At 62.9% G+C, this 22,930-nt stretch overlaps 6 non-coding genes across 6 annotated transcripts; all 6 read right to left on the minus strand.

Moving 5' to 3' along the window:
• Positions 1–780: 780 nt before the first annotated feature.
• Positions 781–899, minus strand: LOC142861235 (5S ribosomal RNA). The gene has a single exon (XR_012912602.1). It is a non-coding gene; the product is annotated as a 5S ribosomal RNA (ribosomal RNA).
• Positions 900–4,670: 3,771 nt separating this feature from the next.
• Positions 4,671–4,789, minus strand: LOC142861236 (5S ribosomal RNA). Its single transcript, XR_012912603.1, has one exon. It is a non-coding gene; the product is annotated as a 5S ribosomal RNA (ribosomal RNA).
• A 3,776-nt stretch (positions 4,790–8,565) lies between these two features.
• LOC142861237 (5S ribosomal RNA) lies at positions 8,566–8,684 on the minus strand. The gene has a single exon (XR_012912604.1). It is a non-coding gene; the product is annotated as a 5S ribosomal RNA (ribosomal RNA).
• Positions 8,685–12,453: 3,769 nt separating this feature from the next.
• Positions 12,454–12,572, minus strand: LOC142861238 (5S ribosomal RNA). Its single transcript, XR_012912605.1, has one exon. It is a non-coding gene; the product is annotated as a 5S ribosomal RNA (ribosomal RNA).
• Positions 12,573–16,367: 3,795 nt separating this feature from the next.
• Positions 16,368–16,486, minus strand: LOC142861239 (5S ribosomal RNA). The gene has a single exon (XR_012912606.1). It is a non-coding gene; the product is annotated as a 5S ribosomal RNA (ribosomal RNA).
• Positions 16,487–20,277: 3,791 nt separating this feature from the next.
• LOC142861241 (5S ribosomal RNA) lies at positions 20,278–20,396 on the minus strand. Its single transcript, XR_012912608.1, has one exon. It is a non-coding gene; the product is annotated as a 5S ribosomal RNA (ribosomal RNA).
• Between the last annotated feature and the right edge of the window lie 2,534 nt (positions 20,397–22,930).

Genomic DNA, 22,930 nt, shown 5'->3' on the forward strand with positions numbered 1-22,930 from the left:
CCAACTAATATATATAGAAAAACACAGCCGGGCGTGGTGGTGCATGCCTGTAGTCCCAACTACTCGGGAGGCTGAGGCAGCAGGATTGCTTGAGCCCGGAGATTGAGGTTGCTGTGAGCTAGGCTGACGCCATGGCACTCACTCTAGCCTGGGCAGCAAAACGAGACTCTGTCTCAAAAAAAAAAAAAAAAAAAAGAACACAGGGGGGAGGGCGGCACGGGCAACACATGTCACCTGAATACTTGTACTCCCATCATCTGCTTGAAAAGAGAGAGAAAAGAAAATGCAATCCTAGAGGTAAGAGACACTTTTTAAAAATAATGAATCCGAAGAGAAAAGTAAAAGGAGGCCTGTGGAGCAGGTCTGGGTGTGACTCCGGATCCCCCAACATCAGGTGCCACCACCAAAGATTCCTGCGTGTAGCCCATAGAACCCCAAAAGCAACGGGACGAGTTCTGGTCACATACTCCCTCAAAATGACATCCTGGCCTTCTTCTGGAACTCCCTCCCCTCTCAGACTCTCAAGGTTTCCTCCAGCGTGTCGGTTCCCACAGAGCAGACCTTTGGTCTGAGACCTGACAGTCCAGATGCCACGCATGCTGCCGCGTGGCGGCGGTGTCGCGGCTTGGGACAAGAGGAGGCCCCACGGTGCGGGCTGGGGCGCCAGGCACCGCGCGCGCGCTGAGGGTGGGGGTGACCCCCACCCCGGGCCGCCGCCGCGCTCCCAGAAAGGGGACAGAACAAGAGGCAAAAAAAAAAAAAAAAAAAAAAAAAAGCAGCAGCCTGTGGCACCCGGTATTCCCAGGCGGTCTCCCATCCAAGTACTAACCAGGCCCGACCCTGCTTAGCTTCCGAGACCAGACGAGATCGGGGGCGTTCAGGGTGGTGTGGCCCTAGACGGCGGCGGAGGGCGCCCCTGCCCCGCTCGAGAAGCCGAGCCTCTCTGGGCTTCCCCGCCGCCGCCTCCCGCCCCAGGCCCCGCGCCGGGCCGGGCCGGGCCGGCCGGGTCCCGCGGGCTCCCAGGGTCGGGGGTGATGGGCGGGGCGGGGCGGGGTGGGGGGCTGTCTCTCTATACACACACACACACACTCACACTCACTCACACTCACACAAGATGCGCCTCCACGGCTGGACTCGCCAAGGTGGAGCCCTCCCAGCCCCCCTCGTCTCCTCGCCCGGCCTCCTTCACCTACCCGCTGCCCACCCCCAGCGCGTCGCTGCCGCTGACTGCGCACGCGCGGGACGCTCGCCCTTTGACCCCAGCCAGGGGCCGCCCTCCCCCACAACCCCTTTCAGCTGCGCCCCCCCCTGGCCCTGTGGGTGGGCTGCCGCCTATTCCCCCGGGCCAGGGCTGGGGCACAGCCAGTGTATGGGGCGTCTCTCTCTGGGGATGTGTCCCATGGGTGGGGTGGGGTGGCGTGGTTTGGGGGGCGCTGAAGAAATCAGTCCCCTCCATCTCCTACCTCTGGAAAACGCCCAAGCCCGTGGAGAACTGCCGGCACCGCTTCGTGGGGGCCGGGACCCTCCTCCGTGTCCTCCTGTGGCCCAGTCCAAGGGGCCTGGGCCTGGCCGGGGCTGCATTGGACCCCGACCACCCTGGCGTGTGGACTCGCTAAAAATCGGCCATTAGATATTGGATTCCAGCTTCCTGGAGGTCATTTCACTAATGAGTGCACCGGAAAGAGTTTCCTAATCCATCTGTGAGGGTGGCAACTGAAAGAGAATTTTAAAGCTGACAGAATAGGCGAGGGAAGGCATAGGAGATTTCCACAGCCAGCAAGGAAGACTTTCCCGAAATGGAAGAAAGAAACGAGCAAACAGAGACACCGGTAGCCCGCCCGGAAAAGAGTCTGCCCCTGAGAGAAAGCACCCTGACCAGGTTCACCCGTGGGTGGGTGGCGAGCTAGCGGCATTCAGAAGAGCGAGGCCCGCAGTCTGTGCGGAAGACACCTGCGCTCGGGTGTGTGTGGCGGCGCGATTCCCAAGCAGCTCTAGACGTTAAACCAAGGAGAAGCCAGGGAGTTCCCAACGCCCCAGGTGTCCTCAGCCCACGACTGGCTGCTGTGGGAATGCGAAGCCCGGCTCCTTGTCTCAGAGCGGGGTTCCCAGGAGGATCAGGCTGAAGCTGGGACTTGGCCTCAAAGTGTCCCCTCGCATGGCCACCCCCTTCCCCTTCCTGCTCCTCTACTCCTGGTGCCCCTCCATCCAGGGGCCAGACCTTAAAGAGTCACCGCAAGAGAATCCTGGTCCCAAAGGAGCCTTCTGGGGGACCGGTGCTGAGAGAGGTTGTGGGCATGGCCCGCTGGGGCTCTGCCCGACGCAGGGCTGAGAGATGCCACCTCCCAGCTCTGGGTCCCTGCAGGAAGTGTTGGCAAGCACAGGGCCGGTCCTCCAAAGGCCCAGGTGCAGGGAGCCCAGGCCAAGCAGCCTGTGGAAGAAGCCACTTGCCGTGCCACCCCCGGGAACAGGACTGCAGGCCCCGGCCCTTCCCACCTCCTCCTCCTCCTCCTCCTCCTCCCCCCCGCCCCGCCCCCACAGGGCACAGGGCTCAGAGACACCTCAGACTCTTGCTACCCAAAGTGCAAAGGGCATCAGTTGCTCCTCCAACACCCCCCCCCCCGCCCAGCAGACCACGTTGTCCAGCCAGCCCCCGGGCCTCCCTGGGGTGCCCAGCACAAAAGTGCAGACACCCACCGGACCCTCAGTCTCAGTTTTCGGAGGTTTTTGCCACTCTAAGGACCCGCAGGCCAGCTGGGCCTTCGGGCAGGACAGAGAGCCCCGGAATCCGACGTGGAGAGCTGCGTGTACGTCCCCATCAGGAGGCGGTCCCCACCTCCGCGGCTCTCCCCTTGCGGGGAGCGGCAGCCCAGCCGGCAGCCGCAGGGCCTCAGGGAAGACACCAGGCTGGGCCCCCGCGGCACAGCGGGGGCACGTCCCCCGCACTCACGCGACTTAGGGACGGCTGCTGGAGACTGCTGCGGCCACCCTGCTGCCGGGTTTCTGGAGGGCTTCCTGGAAGCAGCATCCACACCAAGCCCTTGGAAGGCCCAGGCGACGGAGGAGCCGGTCAGGCAGGGGCCGAGGACGGTGAGAGGCCGGGCGGGAAGGAGCGTGTCAGACAGGGGCAGAGGACGGTGACAGGCCGGGCGGGGAGGAGCCGGTCAGGCGGGGGCCCAGGACAGTGACGGGCCTGGCCGGGGAGGAGTGCGTCAGGCAGGGGCAGAGGAGACGGGCTGGGTAAGGGTTAGGGTTACAGTTAGGGCACAATTCACAATCCCAAAGACGTGGAAGCGACCCGAGTGCCCATCCATCCAGGAGTGCATCAATAAAATGTGGCACGTGGACACCACGGAGTGCCATTCGGCTGTGAGGAGCAGCGGTGAGAGGGCGCCTCTCGTGTTCTCCTGGCCAGAGCTGGAACCCGTTCCAGTAGGCCAAGTATCCCAAGAATGGACACACGAGCACCACGTGAGCGCGCTCACCAGCAAATTGGTACGAACGGATGGACGCCTAAGTGGACAGAGAGGAATCACCTTCATCGGGTGGGTGTCGGGCGGGTGGGGGGAGGGGAGGGGCATACACATCCATTAGGCATGGGGTGGGTGCGCACCGACTGGGGGATGGGCGCACTTGAAGCTCTGACCCGAGGGGGGAGGCTTGGAGAGGGCAAGGCACCCGACCTTAACATTGGTACCCCCACAATACGCTGGAACAACATGAGAGGTATATGAATAAGAACACAGGGGGGGCCGGGCGCGGTGGCTCACGCCTGTAATCCTAGCTCTCTGGGAGGCCGAGGCGGGCGGATTGCTCCAGGTCAGGAGTTCGAAACCAGCCTGAGCAAGAGCGAGACCCCGTCTCTACTAAAAATAGAGAGAAATTAATTGGCCAACTAATATATATAGAAAAACACAGCCGGGCGTGGTGGTGCATGCCTGTAGTCCCAACTACTCGGGAGGCTGAGGCAGCAGGATTGCTTGAGCCCGGAGATTGAGGTTGCTGTGAGCTAGGCTGACGCCATGGCACTCACTCTAGCCTGGGCAGCAAAACGAGACTCTGTCTCAAAAAAAAAAAAAAAAAAAAAGAACACAGGGGGGAGGGCGGCACGGGCAACACATGTCACCTGAATACTTGTACTCCCATCATCTGCTTGAAAAGAGAGAGAAAAGAAAATGCAATCCTAGAGGTAAGAGACACTTTTTAAAAATAATGAATCCGAAGAGAAAAGTAAAAGGAGGCCTGTGGAGCAGGTCTGGGTGTGACTCCGGATCCCCCAACATCAGGTGCCACCACCAAAGATTCCTGCGTGTAGCCCATAGAACCCCAAAAGCAACGGGACGAGTTCTGGTCACATACTCCCTCAAAATGACATCCTGGCCTTCTTCTGGAACTCCCTCCCCTCTCAGACTCTCAAGGTTTCCTCCAGCGTGTCGGTTCCCACAGAGCAGACCTTTGGTCTGAGACCTGACAGTCCAGATGCCACGCATGCTGCCGCGTGGCGGCGGTGTCGCGGCTTGGGACAAGAGGAGGCCCCACGGTGCGGGCTGGGGCGCCAGGCACCGCGCGCGCGCTGAGGGTGGGGGTGACCCCCACCCCGGGCCGCCGCCGCGCTCCCAGAAAGGGGACAGAACAAGAGGCAAAAAAAAAAAAAAAAAAAAAAAAAAAGCAGCAGCCTGTGGCACCCGGTATTCCCAGGCGGTCTCCCATCCAAGTACTAACCAGGCCCGACCCTGCTTAGCTTCCGAGACCAGACGAGATCGGGGGCGTTCAGGGTGGTGTGGCCCTAGACGGCGGCGGAGGGCGCCCCTGCCCCGCTCGAGAAGCCGAGCCTCTCTGGGCTTCCCCGCCGCCGCCTCCCGCCCCAGGCCCCACGCCGGGCCGGGCCGGGCCGGCCTGGTCCCGCGGGCTCCCAGGGTCCGGGGTGATGGGCGGGGCGGGGCGGGGCGGGGCGGGGTGGGGGGCTGTCTCTCTCTACACACACACACACACACTCACACTCACACTCACACAAGATGCGCCTCCACGGCTGGACTCGCCAAGGTGGAGCCCTCCCAGCCCCCCTCGTCTCCTCGCCCGGCCTCCTTCACCTACCCGCTGCCCACCCCCAGCGCGTCGCTGCCGCTGACTGCGCACGCGCGGGACGCTCGCCCTTTGACCCCAGCCAGGGGCCGCCCTCCCCCACAACCCCTTTCAGCTGCGCCCCCCCCCTCGCCCTGTGTGTGGGCTGCCGCCTATTCCCCCGGGCCAGGGCTGGGGCACAGCCAGTGTATGGGGCGTCTCTCTCTGGGGATGTGTCCCATGGGTTTGGTGGGGTGGCGTGGTTTGGGGGGCGCTGAAGAAATCAGTCCCCTCCATCTCCTACCTCTGGAAAACGCCCAAGCCCGTGGAGAACTGCCGGCACCGCTTCGTGGGGGCCGGGACCCTCCTCAGTGTCCTCCTGTGGCCCAGTCCAAGGGGCCTGGGCCTGGCCGGGGCTGCATTGGACCCCGACCACCCTGGCGTGTGGACTCGCTAAAAATCGGCCATTAGATATTGGATTCCAGCTTCCTGGAGGTCATTTCACTAATGAGTGCACCGGAAAGAGTTTCCTAATCCATCTGTGAGGGTGGCAACTGAAAGAGAATTTTAAAGCTGACAGAATAGGCGAGGGAAGGCATAGGAGATTTCCACAGCCAGCAAGGAAGACTTTCCCGAAATGGAAGAAAGAAACGAGCAAACAGAGACACCGGTAGCCCGCCCGGAAAAGAGTCTGCCCCTGAGAGAAAGCACCCTGACCAGGTTCACCCGTGGGTGGGTGGCGAGCTAGCGGCATTCAGAAGAGCGAGGCCCGCAGTCTGTGCGGAAGACACCTGCGCTCGGGTGTGTGTGGCGGCGCGATTCACAAGCAGCTCTAGATGTTAAACCAAGGAGAAGCCAGGGAGTTCCCAACGCCCCAGGTGTCCTCAGCCCACGACTGGCTGCTGTGGGAATGCGAAGCCCGGCTCCTTGTCTCAGAGCGGGGTTCCCAGGAGGATCAGGCTGAAGCTGGGACTTGGCCTCAAAGTGTCCCCTCGCATGGCCACCCCCTTCCCCTTCCTGCTCCTCTACTCCTGGTGCCCCTCCATCCAGGGGCCAGACCTTAAAGAGTCACCGCAAGAGAATCCTGGTCCCAAAGGAGCCTTCTGGGGGACCGGTGCTGAGAGAGGTTGTGGGCATGGCCCGCTGGGGCTCTGCCCGACCCAGGGCTGAGAGATGCCACCTCCCAGCTCTGGGTCCCTGCAGGAAGTGTTGGCAAGCACAGGGCCGGTCCTCCAAAGGCCCAGGTGCAGGGAGCCCAGGCCAAGCAGCCTGTGGAAGAAGCCACTTGCCGTGCCACCCCGGGAACAGGACTGCAGGCCCCGCCCTTCCCACCTCCTCCTCCTCCTCCTCCTCCTCCCCCCCGCCCCGCCCCCACAGGGCACAGGGCTCAGAGACACCTCAGACTCTTGCTACCCAAAGTGCAAAGGGCATCAGTTGCTCCTCCAACACCCCCCCCCCCGCCCAGCAGACCACGTTGTCCAGCCAGCCCCCGGGCCTCCCTGGGGTGCCCAGCACAAAAGTGCAGACACCCACCGGACCCTCAGTCTCAGTTTTCGGAGGTTTTTGCCACTCTAAGGACCCGCAGGCCAGCTGGGCCTTCGGGCAGGACAGAGAGCCCCGGAATCCGACGTGGAGAGCTGCGTGTACGTCCCCATCAGGAGGCGGTCCCCACCTCCGCGGCTCTCCCCTTGCGGGGAGCGGCAGCCCAGCCGGCAGCCGCAGGGCCTCAGGGAAGACACCAGGCTGGGCCCCCGCGGCACAGCGGGGGCACGTCCCCCGCACTCACGCGACTTAGGGACGGCTGCTGGAGACTGCTGCGGCCACCCTGCTGCCGGGTTTCTGGAGGGCTTCCTGGAAGCAGCATCCACACCAAGCCCTTGGAAGGCCCAGGCGACGGAGGAGCCGGTCAGGCAGGGGCCGAGGACGGTGAGAGGCCGGGCGGGAAGGAGCGTGTCAGACAGGGGCAGAGGACGGTGACAGGCCGGGCGGGGAGGAGCCGGTCAGGCGGGGGCCCAGGACAGTGACGGGCCTGGCCGGGGAGGAGTGCGTCAGGCAGGGGCAGAGGAGACGGGCTGGGTAAGGGTTAGGGTTACAGTTAGGGCACAATTCACAATCCCAAAGACGTGGAAGCGACCCGAGTGCCCATCCATCCAGGAGTGCATCAATAAAATGTGGCACGTGGACACCACGGAGTGCCATTCGGCTGTGAGGAGCAGCGGTGAGAGGGCGCCTCTCGTGTTCTCCTGGCCAGAGCTGGAACCCGTTCCAGTAGGCCAAGTATCCCAAGAATGGACACACGAGCACCACGTGAGCGCGCTCACCAGCAAATTGGTACGAACGGATGGACGCCTAAGTGGACAGAGAGGAATCACCTTCATCGGGTGGGTGTCGGGCGGGTGGGGGGAGGGGAGGGGCATACACATCCATTAGGCATGGGGTGGGTGCGCACCGACTGGGGGATGGGCGCACTTGAAGCTCTGACCCGAGGGGGGAGGCTTGGAGAGGGCAAGGCACCCGACCTTAACATTGGTACCCCCACAATACGCTGGAACAACATGAGAGGTATATGAATAAGAACACAGGGGGGGCCGGGCGCGGTGGCTCACGCCTGTAATCCTAGCTCTCTGGGAGGCCGAGGCGGGCGGATTGCTCCAGGTCAGGAGTTCGAAACCAGCCTGAGCAAGAGCGAGACCCCGTCTCTACTAAAAATAGAGAGAAATTAATTGGCCAACTAATATATATAGAAAAACACAGCCGGGCGTGGTGGTGCATGCCTGTAGTCCCAACTACTCGGGAGGCTGAGGCAGCAGGATTGCTTGAGCCCGGAGATTGAGGTTGCTGTGAGCTAGGCTGACGCCATGGCACTCACTCTAGCCTGGGCAGCAAAACGAGACTCTGTCTCAAAAAAAAAAAAAAAAAAAAGAACACAGGGGGGAGGGCGGCACGGGCAACACATGTCACCTGAATACTTGTACTCCCATCATCTGCTTGAAAAGAGAGAGAAAAGAAAATGCAATCCTAGAGGTAAGAGACACTTTTTAAAAATAATGAATCCGAAGAGAAAAGTAAAAGGAGGCCTGTGGAGCAGGTCTGGGTGTGACTCCGGATCCCCCAACATCAGGTGCCACCACCAAAGATTCCTGCGTGTAGCCCATAGAACCCCAAAAGCAACGGGACGAGTTCTGGTCACATACTCCCTCAAAATGACATCCTGGCCTTCTTCTGGAACTCCCTCCCCTCTCAGACTCTCAAGGTTTCCTCCAGCGTGTCGGTTCCCACAGAGCAGACCTTTGGTCTGAGACCTGACAGTCCAGATGCCACGCATGCTGCCGCGTGGCGGCGGTGTCGCGGCTTGGGACAAGAGGAGGCCCCACGGTGCGGGCTGGGGCGCCAGGCACCGCGCGCGCGCTGAGGGTGGGGGTGACCCCCACCCCGGGCCGCCGCCGCGCTCCCAGAAAGGGGACAGAACAAGAGGCAAAAAAAAAAAAAAAAAAAAAAAAAAGCAGCAGCCTGTGGCACCCGGTATTCCCAGGCGGTCTCCCATCCAAGTACTAACCAGGCCCGACCCTGCTTAGCTTCCGAGACCAGACGAGATCGGGGGCGTTCAGGGTGGTGTGGCCCTAGACGGCGGCGGAGGGCGCCCCTGCCCCGCTCGAGAAGCCGAGCCTCTCTGGGCTTCCCCGCCGCCGCCTCCCGCCCCAGGCCCCGCGCCGGGCCGGGCCGGGCCGGCCGGGTCCCGCGGGCTCCCAGGGTCGGGGGTGATGGGCGGGGCGGGGCGGGGTGGGGGGCTGTCTCTCTATACACACACACACACACTCACACTCACTCACACTCACACAAGATGCGCCTCCACGGCTGGACTCGCCAAGGTGGAGCCCTCCCAGCCCCCCTCGTCTCCTCGCCCGGCCTCCTTCACCTACCCGCTGCCCACCCCCAGCGCGTCGCTGCCGCTGACTGCGCACGCGCGGGACGCTCGCCCTTTGACCCCAGCCAGGGGCCGCCCTCCCCCACAACCCCTTTCAGCTGCGCCCCCCCCTGGCCCTGTGGGTGGGCTGCCGCCTATTCCCCCGGGCCAGGGCTGGGGCACAGCCAGTGTATGGGGCGTCTCTCTCTGGGGATGTGTCCCATGGGTGGGGTGGGGTGGCGTGGTTTGGGGGGCGCTGAAGAAATCAGTCCCCTCCATCTCCTACCTCTGGAAAACGCCCAAGCCCGTGGAGAACTGCCGGCACCGCTTCGTGGGGGCCGGGACCCTCCTCCGTGTCCTCCTGTGGCCCAGTCCAAGGGGCCTGGGCCTGGCCGGGGCTGCATTGGACCCCGACCACCCTGGCGTGTGGACTCGCTAAAAATCGGCCATTAGATATTGGATTCCAGCTTCCTGGAGGTCATTTCACTAATGAGTGCACCGGAAAGAGTTTCCTAATCCATCTGTGAGGGTGGCAACTGAAAGAGAATTTTAAAGCTGACAGAATAGGCGAGGGAAGGCATAGGAGATTTCCACAGCCAGCAAGGAAGACTTTCCCGAAATGGAAGAAAGAAACGAGCAAACAGAGACACCGGTAGCCCGCCCGGAAAAGAGTCTGCCCCTGAGAGAAAGCACCCTGACCAGGTTCACCCGTGGGTGGGTGGCGAGCTAGCGGCATTCAGAAGAGCGAGGCCCGCAGTCTGTGCGGAAGACACCTGCGCTCGGGTGTGTGTGGCGGCGCGATTCCCAAGCAGCTCTAGACGTTAAACCAAGGAGAAGCCAGGGAGTTCCCAACGCCCCAGGTGTCCTCAGCCCACGACTGGCTGCTGTGGGAATGCGAAGCCCGGCTCCTTGTCTCAGAGCGGGGTTCCCAGGAGGATCAGGCTGAAGCTGGGACTTGGCCTCAAAGTGTCCCCTCGCATGGCCACCCCCTTCCCCTTCCTGCTCCTCTACTCCTGGTGCCCCTCCATCCAGGGGCCAGACCTTAAAGAGTCACCGCAAGAGAATCCTGGTCCCAAAGGAGCCTTCTGGGGGACCGGTGCTGAGAGAGGTTGTGGGCATGGCCCGCTGGGGCTCTGCCCGACGCAGGGCTGAGAGATGCCACCTCCCAGCTCTGGGTCCCTGCAGGAAGTGTTGGCAAGCACAGGGCCGGTCCTCCAAAGGCCCAGGTGCAGGGAGCCCAGGCCAAGCAGCCTGTGGAAGAAGCCACTTGCCGTGCCACCCCCGGGAACAGGACTGCAGGCCCCGGCCCTTCCCACCTCCTCCTCCTCCTCCTCCTCCTCCCCCCCGCCCCGCCCCCACAGGGCACAGGGCTCAGAGACACCTCAGACTCTTGCTACCCAAAGTGCAAAGGGCATCAGTTGCTCCTCCAACACCCCCCCCCCCGCCCAGCAGACCACGTTGTCCAGCCAGCCCCCGGGCCTCCCTGGGGTGCCCAGCACAAAAGTGCAGACACCCACCGGACCCTCAGTCTCAGTTTTCGGAGGTTTTTGCCACTCTAAGGACCCGCAGGCCAGCTGGGCCTTCGGGCAGGACAGAGAGCCCCGGAATCCGACGTGGAGAGCTGCGTGTACGTCCCCATCAGGAGGCGGTCCCCACCTCCGCGGCTCTCCCCTTGCGGGGAGCGGCAGCCCAGCCGGCAGCCGCAGGGCCTCAGGGAAGACACCAGGCTGGGCCCCCGCGGCACAGCGGGGGCACGTCCCCCGCACTCACGCGACTTAGGGACGGCTGCTGGAGACTGCTGCGGCCACCCTGCTGCCGGGTTTCTGGAGGGCTTCCTGGAAGCAGCATCCACACCAAGCCCTTGGAAGGCCCAGGCGACGGAGGAGCCGGTCAGGCAGGGGCCGAGGACGGTGAGAGGCCGGGCGGGAAGGAGCGTGTCAGACAGGGGCAGAGGACGGTGACAGGCCGGGCGGGGAGGAGCCGGTCAGGCGGGGGCCCAGGACAGTGACGGGCCTGGCCGGGGAGGAGTGCGTCAGGCAGGGGCAGAGGAGACGGGCTGGGTAAGGGTTAGGGTTACAGTTAGGGCACAATTCACAATCCCAAAGACGTGGAAGCGACCCGAGTGCCCATCCATCCAGGAGTGCATCAATAAAATGTGGCACGTGGACACCACGGAGTGCCATTCGGCTGTGAGGAGCAGCGGTGAGAGGGCGCCTCTCGTGTTCTCCTGGCCAGAGCTGGAACCCGTTCCAGTAGGCCAAGTATCCCAAGAATGGACACACGAGCACCACGTGAGCGCGCTCACCAGCAAATTGGTACGAACGGATGGACGCCTAAGTGGACAGAGAGGAATCACCTTCATCGGGTGGGTGTCGGGCGGGTGGGGGGAGGGGAGGGGCATACACATCCATTAGGCATGGGGTGGGTGCGCACCGACTGGGGGATGGGCGCACTTGAAGCTCTGACCCGAGGGGGGAGGCTTGGAGAGGGCAAGGCACCCGACCTTAACATTGGTACCCCCACAATACGCTGGAACAACATGAGAGGTATATGAATAAGAACACAGGGGGGGCCGGGCGCGGTGGCTCACGCCTGTAATCCTAGCTCTCTGGGAGGCCGAGGCGGGCGGATTGCTCCAGGTCAGGAGTTCGAAACCAGCCTGAGCAAGAGCGAGACCCCGTCTCTACTAAAAATAGAGAGAAATTAATTGGCCAACTAATATATATAGAAAAACACAGCCGGGCGTGGTGGTGCATGCCTGTAGTCCCAACTACTCGGGAGGCTGAGGCAGCAGGATTGCTTGAGCCCGGAGATTGAGGTTGCTGTGAGCTAGGCTGACGCCATGGCACTCACTCTAGCCTGGGCAGCAAAACGAGACTCTGTCTCAAAAAAAAAAAAAAAAAAAAGAACACAGGGGGGAGGGCGGCACGGGCAACACATGTCACCTGAATACTTGTACTCCCATCATCTGCTTGAAAAGAGAGAGAAAAGAAAATGCAATCCTAGAGGTAAGAGACACTTTTTAAAAATAATGAATCCGAAGAGAAAAGTAAAAGGAGGCCTGTGGAGCAGGTCTGGGTGTGACTCCGGATCCCCCAACATCAGGTGCCACCACCAAAGATTCCTGCGTGTAGCCCATAGAACCCCAAAAGCAACGGGACGAGTTCTGGTCACATACTCCCTCAAAATGACATCCTGGCCTTCTTCTGGAACTCCCTCCCCTCTCAGACTCTCAAGGTTTCCTCCAGCGTGTCGGTTCCCACAGAGCAGACCTTTGGTCTGAGACCTGACAGTCCAGATGCCACGCATGCTGCCGCGTGGCGGCGGTGTCGCGGCTTGGGACAAGAGGAGGCCCCACGGTGCGGGCTGGGGCGCCAGGCACCGCGCGCGCGCTGAGGGTGGGGGTGACCCCCACCCCGGGCCGCCGCCGCGCTCCCAGAAAGGGGACAGAACAAGAGGCAAAAAAAAAAAAAAAAAAAAAAAAAAGCAGCAGCCTGTGGCACCCGGTATTCCCAGGCGGTCTCCCATCCAAGTACTAACCAGGCCCGACCCTGCTTAGCTTCCGAGACCAGACGAGATCGGGGGCGTTCAGGGTGGTGTGGCCCTAGACGGCGGCGGAGGGCGCCCCTGCCCCGCTCGAGAAGCCGAGCCTCTCTGGGCTTCCCCGCCGCCGCCTCCCGCCCCAGGCCCCGCGCCGGGCCGGGCCGGGCTGGTTGAGTTCGCGGGCCGGGTCCCGCTGGCTCCCAGGGACGGGGGTGATGGGCGGGGCGGGGCGGGGCGGGGCGGGGTGGGGGGGCTGTCTCTCTATACACACACACACACACTCACACTCACTCACACTCACACAAGATGCGCCTCCACGGCTGGACTCGCCAAGGTGGAGCCCTCCCAGCCCCCCTCGTCTCCTCGCCCGGCCTCCTTCACCTACCCGCTGCCCACCCCCAGCGCGTCGCTGCCGCTGACTGCGCACGCGCGGGACGCTCGCCCTTTGACCCCAGCCAGGGGCCGCCCTCCCCCACAACCCCTTTCAGCTGCGCCCCCCCCCTCGCCCTGTGGGTGGGCTGCCGCCTATTCCCCCGGGCCAGGGCTGGGGCACAGCCAGTGTATGGGGCGTCTCTCTCTGGGGATGTGTCCCATGGGTGGGGTGGGGTGGCGTGGTTTGGGGGGCGCTGAAGAAATCAGTCCCCTCCATCTCCTACCTCTGGAAAACGCCCAAGCCCGTGGAGAACTGCCGGCACCGCTTCGTGGGGGCCGGGACCCTCCTCCGTGTCCTCCTGTGGCCCAGTCCAAGGGGCCTGGGCCTGGCCGGGGCTGCATTGGACCCCGACCACCCTGGCGTGTGGACTCGCTAAAAATCGGCCATTAGATATTGGATTCCAGCTTCCTGGAGGTCATTTCACTAATGAGTGCACCGGAAAGAGTTTCCTAATCCATCTGTGAGGGTGGCAACTGAAAGAGAATTTTAAAGCTGACAGAATAGGCGAGGGAAGGCATAGGAGATTTCCACACCCAGCAAGGAAGACTGTCCCGAAATGGAAGAAAGAAACGAGCAAACAGAGACACCGGTAGCCCGCCCGGAAAAGAGTCTGCCCCTGAGAGAAAGCACCCTGACCAGGTTCACCCGTGGGTGGGTGGCGAGCTAGCGGCATTCAGAAGAGCGAGGCCCGCAGTCTGTGCGGAAGACACCTGCGCTCGGGTGTGTGTGGCGGCGCGATTCACAAGCAGCTCTAGATGTTAAACCAAGGAGAAGCCAGGGAGTTCCCAACGCCCCAGGTGTCCTCAGCCCACGACTGGCTGCTGTGGGAATGCGAAGCCCGGCTCCTTGTCTCAGAGCGGGGTTCCCAGGAGGATCAGGCTGAAGCTGGGACTTGGCCTCAAAGTGTCCCCTCGCATGGCCACCCCCTTCCCCTTCCTGCTCCTCTACTCCTGGTGCCCCTCCATCCAGGGGCCAGACCTTAAAGAGTCACCGCAAGAGAATCCTGGTCCCAAAGGAGCCTTCTGGGGGACCGGTGCTGAGAGAGGTTGTGGGCATGGCCCGCTGGGGCTCTGCCCGACCCAGGGCTGAGAGATGCCACCTCCCAGCTCTGGGTCCCTGCAGGAAGTGTTGGCAAGCACAGGGCCGGTCCTCCAAAGGCCCAGGTGCAGGGAGCCCAGGCCAAGCAGCCTGTGGAAGAAGCCACTTGCCGTGCCACCCCGGGAACAGGACTGCAGGCCCCGCCCTTCCCACCTCCTCCTCCTCCTCCTCCTCCTCCCCCCCGCCCCGCCCCCACAGGGCACAGGGCTCAGAGACACCTCAGACTCTTGCTACCCAAAGTGCAAAGGGCATCAGTTGCTCCTCCAACACCCCCCCCCCCCGCCCAGCAGACCACGTTGTCCAGCCAGCCCCCGGGCCTCCCTGGGGTGCCCAGCACAAAAGTGCAGACACCCACCGGACCCTCAGTCTCAGTTTTCGGAGGTTTTTGCCACTCTAAGGACCCGCAGGCCAGCTGGGCCTTCGGGCAGGACAGAGAGCCCCGGAATCCGACGTGGAGAGCTGCGTGTACGTCCCCATCAGGAGGCGGTCCCCACCTCCGCGGCTCTCCCCTTGCGGGGAGCGGCAGCCCAGCCGGCAGCCGCAGGGCCTCAGGGAAGACACCAGGCTGGGCCCCCGCGGCACAGCGGGGGCACGTCCCCCGCACTCACGCGACTTAGGGACGGCTGCTGGAGACTGCTGCGGCCACCCTGCTGCCGGGTTTCTGGAGGGCTTCCTGGAAGCAGCATCCACACCAAGCCCTTGGAAGGCCCAGGTGACGGAGGAGCCGGTCAGGCAGGGGCCGAGGACGGTGAGAGGCCGGGCGGGAAGGAGCGTGTCAGACAGGGGCAGAGGACGGTGACAGGCCGGGCGGGGAGGAGCCGGTCAGGCGGGGGCCCAGGACAGTGACGGGCCTGGCCGGGGAGGAGTGCGTCAGGCAGGGGCAGAGGAGACGGGCTGGGTAAGGGTTAGGGTTACAGTTAGGGCACAATTCACAATCCCAAAGACGTGGAAGCGACCCGAGTGCCCATCCATCCAGGAGTGCATCAATAAAATGTGGCACGTGGACACCACGGAGTGCCATTCGGCTGTGAGGAGCAGCGGTGAGAGGGCGCCTCTCGTGTTCTCCTGGCCAGAGCTGGAACCCGTTCCAGTAGGCCAAGTATCCCAAGAATGGACACACGAGCACCACGTGAGCGCGCTCACCAGCAAATTGGTACGAACGGATGGACGCCTAAGTGGACAGAGAGGAATCACCTTCATCGGGTGGGTGTCGGGCGGGTGGGGGGAGGGGAGGGGCATACACATCCATTAGGCATGGGGTGGGTGCGCACCGACTGGGGGATGGGCGCACTTGAAGCTCTGACCCGAGGGGGGAGGCTTGGAGAGGGCAAGGCACCCGACCTTAACATTGGTACCCCCACAATACGCTGGAACAACATGAGAGGTATATGAATAAGAACACAGGGGGGGCCGGGCGCGGTGGCTCACGCCTGTAATCCTAGCTCTCTGGGAGGCCGAGGCGGGCGGATTGCTCCAGGTCAGGAGTTCGAAACCAGCCTGAGCAAGAGCGAGACCCCGTCTCTACTAAAAATAGAGAGAAATTAATTGGCCAACTAATATATATAGAAAAACACAGCCGGGCGTGGTGGTGCATGCCTGTAGTCCCAACTACTCGGGAGGCTGAGGCAGCAGGATTGCTTGAGCCCGGAGATTGAGGTTGCTGTGAGCTAGGCTGACGCCATGGCACTCACTCTAGCCTGGGCAGCAAAACGAGACTCTGTCTCAAAAAAAAAAAAAAAAAAAAGAACACAGGGGGGAGGGCGGCACGGGCAACACATGTCACCTGAATACTTGTACTCCCATCATCTGCTTGAAAAGAGAGAGAAAAGAAAATGCAATCCTAGAGGTAAGAGACACTTTTTAAAAATAATGAATCCGAAGAGAAAAGTAAAAGGAGGCCTGTGGAGCAGGTCTGGGTGTGACTCCGGATCCCCCAACATCAGGTGCCACCACCAAAGATTCCTGCGTGTAGCCCATAGAACCCCAAAAGCAACGGGACGAGTTCTGGTCACATACTCCCTCAAAATGACATCCTGGCCTTCTTCTGGAACTCCCTCCCCTCTCAGACTCTCAAGGTTTCCTCCAGCGTGTCGGTTCCCACAGAGCAGACCTTTGGTCTGAGACCTGACAGTCCAGATGCCACGCATGCTGCCGCGTGGCGGCGGTGTCGCGGCTTGGGACAAGAGGAGGCCCCACGGTGCGGGCTGGGGCGCCAGGCACCGCGCGCGCGCTGAGGGTGGGGGTGACCCCCACCCCGGGCCGCCGCCGCGCTCCCAGAAAGGGGACAGAACAAGAGGCAAAAAAAAAAAAAAAAAAAAAAAAAAAAGCAGCAGCCTGTGGCACCCGGTATTCCCAGGCGGTCTCCCATCCAAGTACTAACCAGGCCCGACCCTGCTTAGCTTCCGAGACCAGACGAGATCGGGGGCGTTCAGGGTGGTGTGGCCCTAGACGGCGGCGGAGGGCGCCCCTGCCCCGCTCGAGAAGCCGAGCCTCTCTGGGCTTCCCCGCCGCCGCCTCCCGCCCCAGGCCCCGCGCCGGGCCGGGCCGGGCTGGTTGAGTTCGCCGGCCGGGTCCCGCTGGCTCCCAGGGACGGGGGTGATGGGCGGGGCGGGGCGGGGCGGGGCGGGGTGGGGGGGCTGTCTCTCTATACACACACACACACACTCACACTCACTCACACTCACACAAGATGCGCCTCCACGGCTGGACTCGCCAAGGTGGAGCCCTCCCAGCCCCCCTCGTCTCCTCGCCCGGCCTCCTTCACCTACCCGCTGCCCACCCCCAGCGCGTCGCTGCCGCTGACTGCGCACGCGCGGGACGCTCGCCCTTTGACCCCAGCCAGGGGCCGCCCTCCCCCACAACCCCTTTCAGCTGCGCCCCCCCCCTCGCCCTGTGTGTGGGCTGCCGCCTATTCCCCCGGGCCAGGGCTGGGGCACAGCCAGTGTATGGGGCGTCTCTCTCTGGGGATGTGTCCCATGGGTGGGGTGGGGTGGCGTGGTTTGGGGGGCGCTGAAGAAATCAGTCCCCTCCATCTCCTACCTCTGGAAAACGCCCAAGCCCGTGGAGAACTGCCGGCACCGCTTCGTGGGGGCCGGGACCCTCCTCCGTGTCCTCCTGTGGCCCAGTCCAAGGGGCCTGGGCCTGGCCGGGGCTGCATTGGACCCCGACCACCCTGGCGTGTGGACTCGCTAAAAATCGGCCATTAGATATTGGATTCCAGCTTCCTGGAGGTCATTTCACTAATGAGTGCACCGGAAAGAGTTTCCTAATCCATCTGTGAGGGTGGCAACTGAAAGAGAATTTTAAAGCTGACAGAATAGGCGAGGGAAGGCATAGGAGATTTCCACAGCCAGCAAGGAAGACTTTCCCGAAATGGAAGAAAGAAACGAGCAAACAGAGACACCGGTAGCCCGCCCGGAAAAGAGTCTGCCCCTGAGAGAAAGCACCCTGACCAGGTTCACCCGTGGGTGGGTGGCGAGCTAGCGGCATTCAGAAGAGCGAGGCCCGCAGTCTGTGCGGAAGACACCTGCGCTCGGGTGTGTGTGGCGGCGCGATTCACAAGCAGCTCTAGATGTTAAACCAAGGAGAAGCCAGGGAGTTCCCAACGCCCCAGGTGTCCTCAGCCCACGACTGGCTGCTGTGGGAATGCGAAGCCCGGCTCCTTGTCTCAGAGCGGGGTTCCCAGGAGGATCAGGCTGAAGCTGGGACTTGGCCTCAAAGTGTCCCCTCGCATGGCCACCCCCTTCCCCTTCCTGCTCCTCTACTCCTGGTGCCCCTCCATCCAGGGGCCAGACCTTAAAGAGTCACCGCAAGAGAATCCTGGTCCCAAAGGAGCCTTCTGGGGGACCGGTGCTGAGAGAGGTTGTGGGCATGGCCCGCTGGGGCTCTGCCCGACCCAGGGCTGAGAGATGCCACCTCCCAGCTCTGGGTCCCTGCAGGAAGTGTTGGCAAGCACAGGGCCGGTCCTCCAAAGGCCCAGGTGCAGGGAGCCCAGGCCAAGCAGCCTGTGGAAGAAGCCACTTGCCGTGCCACCCCGGGAACAGGACTGCAGGCCCCGCCCTTCCCACCTCCTCCTCCTCCTCCTCCTCCTCCCCCCCGCCCCGCCCCCACAGGGCACAGGGCTCAGAGACACCTCAGACTCTTGCTACCCAAAGTGCAAAGGGCATCAGTTGCTCCTCCAACACCCCCCCCCCCCGCCCAGCAGACCACGTTGTCCAGCCAGCCCCCGGGCCTCCCTGGGGTGCCCAGCACAAAAGTGCAGACACCCACCGGACCCTCAGTCTCAGTTTTCGGAGGTTTTTGCCACTCTAAGGACCCGCAGGCCAGCTGGGCCTTCGGGCAGGACAGAGAGCCCCGGAATCCGACGTGGAGAGCTGCGTGTACGTCCCCATCAGGAGGCGGTCCCCACCTCCGCGGCTCTCCCCTTGCGGGGAGCGGCAGCCCAGCCGGCAGCCGCAGGGCCTCAGGGAAGACACCAGGCTGGGCCCCCGCGGCACAGCGGGGGCACGTCCCCCGCACTCATGCGACTTAGGGACGGCTGCTGGAGACTGCTGCGGCCACCCTGCTGCCGGGTTTCTGGAGGGCTTCCTGGAAGCAGCATCCACACCAAGCCCTTGGAAGGCCCAGGTGACGGAGGAGCCGGTCAGGCAGGGGCCGAGGACGGTGAGAGGCCGGGCGGGAAGGAGCGTGTCAGACAGGGGCAGAGGACGGTGACAGGCCGGGCGGGGAGGAGCCGGTCAGGCGGGGGCCCAGGACAGTGACGGGCCTGGCCGGGGAGGAGTGCGTCAGGCAGGGGCAGAGGAGACGGGCTGGGTAAGGGTTAGGGTTACAGTTAGGGCACAATTCACAATCCCAAAGACGTGGAAGCGACCCGAGTGCCCATCCATCCAGGAGTGCATCAATAAAATGTGGCACGTGGACACCACGGAGTGCCATTCGGCTGTGAGGAGCAGCGGTGAGAGGGCGCCTCTCGTGTTCTCCTGGCCAGAGCTGGAACCCGTTCCAGTAGGCCAAGTATCCCAAGAATGGACACACGAGCACCACGTGAGCGCGCTCACCAGCAAATTGGTACGAACGGATGGACGCCTAAGTGGACAGAGAGGAATCACCTTCATCGGGTGGGTGTCGGGCGGGTGGGGGGAGGGGAGGGGCATACACATCCATTAGGCATGGGGTGGGTGCGCACCGACTGGGGGATGGGCGCACTTGAAGCTCTGACCCGAGGGGGGAGGCTTGGAGAGGGCAAGGCACCCGACCTTAACATTGGTACCCCCACAATACGCTGGAACAACATGAGAGGTATATGAATAAGAACACAGGGGGGGCCGGGCGCGGTGGCTCACGCCTGTAATCCTAGCTCTCTGGGAGGCCGAGGCGGGCGGATTGCTCCAGGTCAGGAGTTCGAAACCAGCCTGAGCAAGAGCGAGACCCCGTCTCTACTAAAAATAGAGAGAAATTAATTGGCCAACTAATATATATAGAAAAACACAGCCGGGCGTGGTGGTGCATGCCTGTAGTCCCAACTACTCGGGAGGCTGAGGCAGCAGGATTGCTTGAGCCCGGAGATTGAGGTTGCTGTGAGCTAGGCTGACGCCATGGCACTCACTCTAGCCTGGGCAGCAAAACGAGACTCTGTCTCAAAAAAAAAAAAAAAAAAGAACACAGGGGGGAGGGCGGCACGGGCAACACATGTCACCTGAATACTTGTACTCCCATCATCTGCTTGAAAAGAGAGAGAAAAGAAAATGCAATCCTAGAGGTAAGAGACACTTTTTAAAAATAATGAATCCGAAGAGAAAAGTAAAAGGAGGCCTGTGGAGCAGGTCTGGGTGTGACTCCGGATCCCCCAACATCAGGTGCCACCACCAAAGATTCCTGCGTGTAGCCCATAGAACCCCAAAAGCAACGGGACGAGTTCTGGTCACATACTCCCTCAAAATGACATCCTGGCCTTCTTCTGGAACTCCCTCCCCTCTCAGACTCTCAAGGTTTCCTCCAGCGTGTCGGTTCCCACAGAGCAGACCTTTGGTCTGAGACCTGACAGTCCAGATGCCACGCATGCTGCCGCGTGGCGGCGGTGTCGCGGCTTGGGACAAGAGGAGGCCCCACGGTGCGGGCTGGGGCGCCAGGCACCGCGCGCGCGCTGAGGGTGGGGGTGACCCCCACCCCGGGCCGCCGCCGCGCTCCCAGAAAGGGGACAGAACAAGAGGCAAAAAAAAAAAAAAAAAAAAAAAAAAGCAGCAGCCTGTGGCACCCGGTATTCCCAGGCGGTCTCCCATCCAAGTACTAACCAGGCCCGACCCTGCTTAGCTTCCGAGACCAGACGAGATCGGGGGCGTTCAGGGTGGTGTGGCCCTAGACGGCGGCGGAGGGCGCCCCTGCCCCGCTCGAGAAGCCGAGCCTCTCTGGGCTTCCCCGCCGCCGCCTCCCGCCCCAGGCCCCGCGCCGGGCCGGGCCGGGCCGGCCTGGTCCCGCGGGCTCCCAGGGTCCGGGGTGATGGGCGGGGCGGGGCGGGGCGGGGCGGGGCGGGGTGGGGGGCTGTCTCTCTCTACACACACACACACACACTCACACTCACACTCACACAAGATGCGCCTCCACGGCTGGACTCGCCAAGGTGGAGCCCTCCCAGCCCCCCTCGTCTCCTCGCCCGGCCTCCTTCACCTACCCGCTGCCCACCCCCAGCGCGTCGCTGCCGCTGACTGCGCACGCGCGGGACGCTCGCCCTTTGACCCCAGCCAGGGGCCGCCCTCCCCCACAACCCCTTTCAGCTGCGCCCCCCCCCTCGCCCTGTGTGTGGGCTGCCGCCTATTCCCCCGGGCCAGGGCTGGGGCACAGCCAGTGTATGGGGCGTCTCTCTCTGGGGATGTGTCCCATGGGTGGGGTGGGGTGGCGTGGTTTGGGGGGCGCTGAAGAAATCAGTCCCCTCCATCTCCTACCTCTGGAAAACGCCCAAGCCCGTGGAGAACTGCCGGCACCGCTTCGTGGGGGCCGGGACCCTCCTCAGTGTCCTCCTGTGGCCCAGTCCAAGGGGCCTGGGCCTGGCCGGGGCTGCATTGGACCCCGACCACCCTGGCGTGTGGACTCGCTAAAAATCGGCCATTAGATATTGGATTCCAGCTTCCTGGAGGTCATTTCACTAATGAGTGCACCGGAAAGAGTTTCCTAATCCATCTGTGAGGGTGGCAACTGAAAGAGAATTTTAAAGCTGACAGAATAGGCGAGGGAAGGCATAGGAGATTTCCACAGCCAGCAAGGAAGACTTTCCCGAAATGGAAGAAAGAAACGAGCAAACAGAGACACCGGTAGCCCGCCCGGAAAAGAGTCTGCCCCTGAGAGAAAGCACCCTGACCAGGTTCACCCGTGGGTGGGTGGCGAGCTAGCGGCATTCAGAAGAGCGAGGCCCGCAGTCTGTGCGGAAGACACCTGCGCTCGGGTGTGTGTGGCGGCGCGATTCACAAGCAGCTCTAGATGTTAAACCAAGGAGAAGCCAGGGAGTTCCCAACGCCCCAGGTGTCCTCAGCCCACGACTGGCTGCTGTGGGAATGCGAAGCCCGGCTCCTTGTCTCAGAGCGGGGTTCCCAGGAGGATCAGGCTGAAGCTGGGACTTGGCCTCAAAGTGTCCCCTCGCACGGCCACCCCCTTCCCCTTCCTGCTCCTCTACTCCTGGTGCCCCTCCATCCAGGGGCCAGACCTTAAAGAGTCACCGCAAGAGAATCCTGGTCCCAAAGGAGCCTTCTGGGGGACCGGTGCTGAGAGAGGTTGTGGGCATGGCCCGCTGGGGCTCTGCCCGACCCAGGGCTGAGAGATGCCACCTCCCAGCTCTGGGTCCCTGCAGGAAGTGTTGGCAAGCACAGGGCCGGTCCTCCAAAGGCCCAGGTGCAGGGAGCCCAGGCCAAGCAGCCTGTGGAAGAAGCCACTTGCCGTGCCACCCCGGGAACAGGACTGCAGGCCCCGCCCTTCCCACCTCCTCCTCCTCCTCCTCCTCCTCCCCCCCGCCCCGCCCCCACAGGGCACAGGGCTCAGAGACACCTCAGACTCTTGCTACCCAAAGTGCAAAGGGCATCAGTTGCTCCTCCAACACCCCCCCCCCCCGCCCAGCAGACCACGTTGTCCAGCCAGCCCCCGGGCCTCCCTGGGGTGCCCAGCACAAAAGTGCAGACACCCACCGGACCCTCAGTCTCAGTTTTCGGAGGTTTTTGCCACTCTAAGGACCCGCAGGCCAGCTGGGCCTTCGGGCAGGACAGAGAGCCCCGGAATCCGACGTGGAGAGCTGCGTGTACGTCCCCATCAGGAGGCGGTCCCCACCTCCGCGGCTCTCCCCTTGCGGGGAGCGGCAGCCCAGCCGGCAGCCGCAGGGCCTCAGGGAAGACACCAGGCTGGGCCCCCGCGGCACAGCGGGGGCACGTCCCCCGCACTCACGCGACTTAGGGACGGCTGCTGGAGACTGCTGCGGCCACCCTGCTGCCGGGTTTCTGGAGGGCTTCCTGGAAGCAGCATCCACACCAAGCCCTTGGAAGGCCCAGGCGACGGAGGAGCCGGTCAGGCAGGGGCCGAGGACGGTGAGAGGCCGGGCGGGAAGGAGCGTGTCAGACAGGGGCAGAGGACGGTGACAGGCCGGGCGGGGAGGAGCCGGTCAGGCGGGGGCCCAGGACAGTGACGGGCCTGGCCGGGGAGGAGTGCGTCAGGCAGGGGCAGAGGAGACGGGCTGGGTAAGGGTTAGGGTTACAGTTAGGGCACAATTCACAATCCCAAAGACGTGGAAGCGACCCGAGTGCCCATCCATCCAGGAGTGCATCAATAAAATGTGGCACGTGGACACCACGGAGTGCCATTCGGCTGTGAGGAGCAGCGGTGAGAGGGCGCCTCTCGTGTTCTCCTGGCCAGAGCTGGAA

This window comes from Microcebus murinus, chromosome 16 (genome assembly GCF_040939455.1).
Source record: "Microcebus murinus isolate Inina chromosome 16, M.murinus_Inina_mat1.0, whole genome shotgun sequence".
NCBI lineage: Eukaryota > Metazoa > Chordata > Mammalia > Primates > Cheirogaleidae > Microcebus > Microcebus murinus.